At 41.8% G+C, this 7,007-nt stretch overlaps 1 long non-coding RNA gene across 1 annotated transcript; it reads right to left on the bottom strand.

Moving 5' to 3' along the window:
• Nucleotides 1-478: 478 nt before the first annotated feature.
• LOC139052732 (uncharacterized) lies at nt 479-3,652 on the bottom strand. The gene is made up of 3 exons (XR_011510036.1): nt 3,402-3,652; nt 2,705-2,767; nt 479-680 (listed from the first exon to the last, which is right to left on the bottom strand). It is a non-coding gene; the product is annotated as an uncharacterized lncRNA (long non-coding RNA).
• Between the last annotated feature and the right edge of the window lie 3,355 nt (nt 3,653-7,007).

The following is a 7,007-nucleotide window of genomic DNA, read 5'->3' as shown; positions in this document are numbered from 1 at the left end:
CAGTGATGCTGCCGTTCAGGCAAAAATTATATCCTGGTTTCAGCTACAGGGGGCACAATAGCCTTACACCAGTATACGAAACAGAACACTGTGCTGCAATGAGTTAAGAAATAAAGGATAGTACACATCTGGAAAAACACTCTGCGAACCACTCTAACTAGCAATATAAATATATTTTTTCTGATGTCTATGCTTCATTTAAAAGTAAATTGTAACTTACTTTCCGGGTGCCTCTTGTAAGGTAACGCCAAATGCTTGCACAGCATCACGCAGAAATGATGGCCAGTTCTTCGGCATACCATCCATTAGTGAATTCCTTGTATGTTGCATGTTACAAGATACTGAAAGATAAATCATAATATGCTGTTATTTTTTTTTTCATAAATTGTATGATGAGCTTTTCATGCATAAAAGGTGATTGCAAGCTTAAATGCAGCAAGGCATCAACTTCACACAATGTCACATACTCATACTTTATTACCTAATAGATTAGAAAAGATGCAGAAAGTGTAATTAAGAAGAGTGAAAAATAGCAGCAAAGGTGATCATCGATAAATCTTGAAGATGATTGCTGCCGCTGCCAGAGTAGGCCAGCCTTCGTAGGAGAGCACTGGCTGACCACGAAAGCTTGCTGTCACAGGCCACCCGTGACGGTTCTTGTAGACATAGGAAAGCAATACCTGCACAGAACAGGAAAAAAAGGGCAAGGGAGGAAATGGGAATGTTGAAATTGGAACTTCAATTAACAATATGTGCTACGTAAGAAGTTTGGCTCATATTAAAAATAAATTTAAGCATTCCTTTCTCTTAAATTACGGATATCTTAAGGTATGTACGCGATGATGTTTAAAATGACTAGTATATTTCCTATCACGAGAAGCCAACAAACACTGACACCAAGGACAACATAGGGGAAATTACTTGTGCTTAATAAATTAAGTAAACGATAAATTAATGGAAATTAAAGTGGATGAAAAAACACCTTGCCGCAGGTGGGAACTGAACCCACAACCTTCGCATTTCGCGTGCTATGCTCTACCAATTGAGCTACAGCGGCGTCGTTTTCCCATCCACTTTCTTGGGTATTTATGTGTCCTAGTAGAACACTGGGAGTGTTAGCCAGCGCCCCAACTCAGAGGCCTTGTTCCTGGCATATAGTCATTAAGTTGCATAGCAGAGTCAAAGTCAGCCTTTAAATTATTGTATGGTGTTTTGTGGCTAAAAAGCCACTTATCAACCTGTCAAACAAGTCTGAAAGCTTCCTGAAAAATATAATCAGTTTAATACAGTAATTCACTCTGCAGGTAAATGATGTACTAACTTAATTAAGTTAAATAGCGTCTTATATTGTTGAACTAAAAGCAAGTTTGGCATTTTGGGCTGCCTAGCTGTTGCCTTTCTTTCAAACTTAAACATGACACAGTACAGAGTAAGCAGGTAGCATGCAAAGGAGGACTGGTGATAAAGTAGTGTTCCAAAGTAACACTCCTAGCTGGATCAATCACTTTTGTTGATATATTTTCAAGTGACCCTAATTGGCTTCGGGCAATACCTCACACAAATGATGCAACACCTTGGATGATGCTTCATACAAAGTTGAAAGTATCTCATGATGTGATCCAACGATAACATTGCCCGCTGACTTGGAAGTGTTGACATGCTGTTTGCGTGAGAAAGTGCGTAGTGATTCGTATAGGTGGCAAATTATCAGTGTATCTATACTCTCAGGTAATTCTGAGCATCTATGCTGACTTGCAACTGAGAAGCTACTGCACACAAAAAGGTGTATTCAAGTAATGGTCCATGCAGAATAATTGCCCACCTAGTGAAGAGGCAAATGTGGCAGGCTAATGGGCCAGGGCAAATAGATTGATAAATTCTGATAACACATCCAATGATATTATTGAAATAGGTGATAAAAAACAGCACAGGTAAAATTGCAGTCATGACAAAATTTTAAAAGCACCTCTGCAAACTGCTGGAACCCTCAGCATCATGCCTGTTCTACACGCACATATGTTGCAGCGCAATCTATATCTCAGACGCAGGCGCATCCACAGATCACTTTGTGATCTCCTCATATTAAGGTTAAAAAACAGTCTGGCACAAGCTACTGAATGCGATTCATTTTGCAAGCACCAGCCAAGTGCTCATGGTGGTAGAACGAAATTGAAGTTTGTCCTTGTATGGAAGCCTTGGCCCATGTTTTATCAATTCTAGCGGCAAAGCACACCTTTTACAGCACACATAAATCTTAAATAAGACTGCTTGCTGATGCTGTACAGTAAGTTCCTGTAAAGAAACTAAATCACATAGAAATAATTTAGAATACCAAACTAATCAAATACTGGCTTGAATACATTTGTGCATTAGGGAAGCAAGGTGTAATGTACACTGTTGTAGAAAATTTTTACTCATGTATGGAATACTTCTATGACACAGCAGAGTTAATTTGTGAGTTCTTACATAGCAATGACTACCTACAGGTAAATTTTGTAAGGCTTAGGGAAACTAATTATTAGAACTGCGTATGTACACTGGCACTGAGAAATTGGTTATAATAGTGGCAGCTTATAATGGGCCAGAGCTAAAAAATGGCCGTTGGTGAGACACCAGCTAGCTATTTTACCACGAAGCGCTCCCTGGCCTTAACCCACATATAAAGCACTGGGAGGACCAGAGAGGGTACAGTACATTGGCTTACACTGATCATGATGAGGTCCCGTCATCCAGCTAGCGCCAAGGTACAAGAAGGATGTCCAGCCGTCTATAGAGTGAAAGGGACAAAATAAGATAGCATCAAGTCAGTTGAAAGGCAGATTTGCAATTACACATAAGGTGACCCACTCACAGTAATTCATTAATAAATGCCAAGCTGTCGTGATTTCACTCCCAGATGAAGCACTTACTAGGTTAAAGGTTTTGCTGCTTATTTAGAACAAAACAAGTGAAATTTGTACATCAGCAGACGATTTACTTTGGAATTGTATAGATGAAGTAAACATTGCTGTTATATTTTTTTGTTTTGCTATAAAGTGGGATAGCTACAAACTGCATAGTCACTGACCCACGCGCGCACACGTAAGTACAAAAGGACACAAAATAAAGCGAGTTCAGTCTGGTTCAGCATTACAGCCAGCGCGTCATCTTCGAATGCACTCCTTTCGGTTGGCTCGTGCTACGTTAACCACAGGCTAACAAGCAGGGCAAAGTTCTGACTGTTGTTGCGGAAGTCGTGGAGCGCGGTAGTGCTGAACGGCTGAACACAAGCAGAACCCTCGTATAAAAGTAATGACGAAAACTCGCAGGGCAGAGAGCCCATATATCAAGAATTGCCGCGGGTAACACCTAAATATATTCACATTGTTGACGAAAAAAGAAGCGCAATGTATTTCACTTACCGGAAAAAGTGTTATCCGAACGTGCGACGTACAAAGACGCACCGAGACACGAAGGCGGCGAACGCAGATCCCGCCATTGTGGTAGTAAGCCGTCGGCGAAAACACGCAATACAGCCGATGTCACGAAGCACTGATGCAAAACACACGGCAAACAGCATCAGCACAGCTAAATGACTCCAGTTAATATCCAGTATAAATGTACAGAACGGCTTGAACAACTGGCATAACGAACCCACGACCGAGACATTGCGGGCGGGAATGGCCGTTTTTTCCAAACTTCCTGCCTCCCAGTGTTTCCAGCACAGAATGAGATGTCCGACAAATTTGGATTGTGCCGCCGAAGTGGTCGCAGCGCGGTGGCTCTATGAAACCGTTGTGCAACACCGGCATTTCACTCCTGCTGCTGCGCGAGCATAGAATGGTTTCCAGGCGTCGTGTGCGCGCCCTGTATGGAAAACAATAACACGCCCTTGATTGTTGAAGTTCTGGTGTGAAATTATTTAATATTAAAGCCAATTAACTTATGTTGCTTCGAACGAGTTCGATTTGTCTGAGGCGTCTTTTATTCGCTAACGTCGACGACCGACGGTAACCGCACATTTAACACGTCGTTTGGCATTTTATGCACTTTTGGACAAAAAGATCTAGAAAAGTTCTTGAGTTAGACATTCTGAATGCGTTTACCAAAACAGACTCTAGTGACACCCGTAGTGGGTTTTGCCGCAGATAGAATATATGCTAGCATATTCCAAGTGCTGAGGTTATGTTTAGAAGAAATTCTATTTTCAGTCTTATCATAGACCAAGACGTCTATAGCCGTTTGTAGCCATTTCAAGAAGTTTTTAAGAGGTTTTGTGTTTCGTGGGAGGTGACGCAGGCATCTGCTGCCGCAACCAACACAGCGACATGGACTACCCGGCATTTTAGCGTTAACTCCTTTCCAACCTGCACATTTATTTTCTTTCGGGGGCCGCTATGTGTGGCTCACACTTTGTGTCCCACTTTGTCGCAATGTGGACAAGTCGCTTTTGTGGGCATCACCTTCGGCAGCCATTCTTGCGGGCCTTTCCACCCATACGGCTATCAACTTCATACACTTCGAACCATGTAAGCACATATGCTGGTCTCCGTTTTGAGCAAATCATGGTCGAGGTAAGCCACGAGCACAATTTGCCCATGGCTGCAGCAGGCCAAAACGAACGGGGCGCACCAGTTACGGTGTGTGTATACTGGGAGTCTATGTCGCTTTGCAGACTGCAGGAGCAACTGACCAGGCCCCCACATCTGAGAAACGTAACACAGTTACCACAACCAAGTGTGGCAGCAAAACCAGATTCTGCAATCAATCACTTCACTGTAGCTTGCACAAAGACCCAGGCTATCAAGGAAGAGGAGCAATCATCAACGAGACTAGGAATATGGAAAATGAGAAAGAATGCAAGAAAGCTTGCATTCAAGAGAGAAGCCACTCTGCTCTGCAAGCATTGAAGGCTAAAAACATCAAGAAAAGTAAAATGGTGCATAGCACATGTGCATAGGTTAATGCAAGACGCATGCCGATGCTGCATCAGCTATTTCAGGAGAGGAATTGCGCATGACAACATACACTAGAAGATACTGCTACAGATATGTTAGGCTGCTAGACAGTGACTGGTATTAAGTATCAGCAAAGAATCGGTTGACCTTTATATATGGATGAGGATGAATGACCTCTAACAAAAATGGGCAATGAGAAAGCTTGCATTTATAGAAGAAAAATTACACTTGGCACAAACGGAATTAACATGGCTAGGAAGCTGATTAAGGGAAAACTGATGGAACTCAATCTTTTGGCCAGCGTCGTCCGTGCTTGGTCAGATTTTGCAGGTGCATCTGAAGACGAAGAATTTCTAATAAGTCCTTTTTGAGTCACCTGGATGACTCAGCCAAATGTCCGTGCTGGTGGAATGGTGGCTGAAGCTCTTTGCAGTCTTGATATCTCATCCATATTCTTGTGCATGTGCTTCTTTGTTCTTGGTGTAAAAGCCTTGCAAATTCGGCTCCAGCCCATTCCTGTTGGTGCAGATAGGAGCTTCTGTGATGACCAAGATGTGCTTGGCATAGACTCTGTTGGGGCAAAACGGTGACACATGAGATTAGCCAAATTTATGTGTGTTTTATATGTTCGAACCAATTATACTGAACCATAAATATGAACAAACATTCATATCTGCTGCAAACAGCAAGCTAATAAAGCATAGATCAAACATATTTATTTCTGAACAATGTGTTGTTTACCTTGAAGTAGTAGCCAATGTCCACACAATGACCTTGTTATAGCAGGCAGCAGCTTCTGTTTAGTGCGTGGAGTGTGTTGCTTTATACTGGTGCCGTCCTCATTACTGCATGTCTGGAACAGAAATTTTGACTGAATCAGAAATTGAAAAAGCAAAGTTTTGCAATATGAAATGCAGAAAGGTGTGACATATATGTTGTAATGATTTGCGACTACAGAACACATGCAAATGTACACTGTTCTAGGGTGCTTAAGCAGCATGTTAAATAAATATTGCTATTGTCCACAAAATTGATGTCTGCCTAACTACAATGCATGTCAACAGCGCAAGTACTATTAAGATCACAAATGAGAACATTTGTGGGTTCATTTATACACTAGAAGTGATCACACTGCTAGTTCTACAAGTAAATGCATGAAAGTCATGAAGCTATTAGAACTGATGCATTATTTTTCTGCCCGAACGTGATGCACCGCTTCACTACTGCAAAAATAAATGCCCTACGCTAAACCAATCTGAACAGCAAGAACATTTGGAACCAACAAGTACGAAATATGGGTGAATTATCATGCTTGCAACTGTTTAATACATTAAATTCTGTACTTTCACTTCATTTTACGAAAGGATTATTTGGTTTTGTGGACGAAAGACGTTGCCGGCCGACTCGAAAAAAAAGTTTAATATGTATATTGATAAGGCTACTCAGTCACCTACAACCACGGCTACAATAACGTGAAAAATGAGACGCGTGTTCCGATATCGCTCTTTCTTTCCTGGTTGTGTGTGTAAACCAAACGACAGCCTCGCAAGTAAAGGTTTATTTAGGAAACAGCAACTGAGATCCTCACTGCCCATATGTTATGCAGGATCTAGTTCGTTAACTTGTGCCCGCCTGGAAGGTAATGAGACGGATATTATATAACGATTGAAGCAGCGGTGTTAAACGACTCACCGTTATTGCCGTTGTCAGCCGCAGCAAAATCCAGCTCCCGTTTCGATGCAGACCTGTTCCGAATGGCTCACGACCGAAACCCAACTGCCGGGCTTACATGTCCGCTTGCAAACACGTAACTTCACCCCAAGTCAAATAACGCGAGACATCGAAGCGCAAGAAACTTGTTTTAAAAACAAAGAAGCAACCAGTCTTGAGTGTACGAGCGAATGAATCCGTGCCGCCGTGCACTCGGAAATACCGGTAAAAATTTTAAATCCAGGCCAGAGGTCACGTGAAATATCGATGATGCTGAACGCTATTTGCGTTTATAATGGCGAAGAAACAATAAACTTACTAACAAAGAGTACAATACCTAATTAGAAATGATAATTTTGC

Source organism: Dermacentor albipictus, unplaced genomic scaffold (genome assembly GCF_038994185.2).
Source record: "Dermacentor albipictus isolate Rhodes 1998 colony unplaced genomic scaffold, USDA_Dalb.pri_finalv2 scaffold_30, whole genome shotgun sequence".
NCBI classification, from domain to species: Eukaryota; Metazoa; Arthropoda; class Arachnida; order Ixodida; family Ixodidae; genus Dermacentor; species Dermacentor albipictus.
This window is presented reverse-complemented; position numbering and strand designations above follow the sequence as displayed.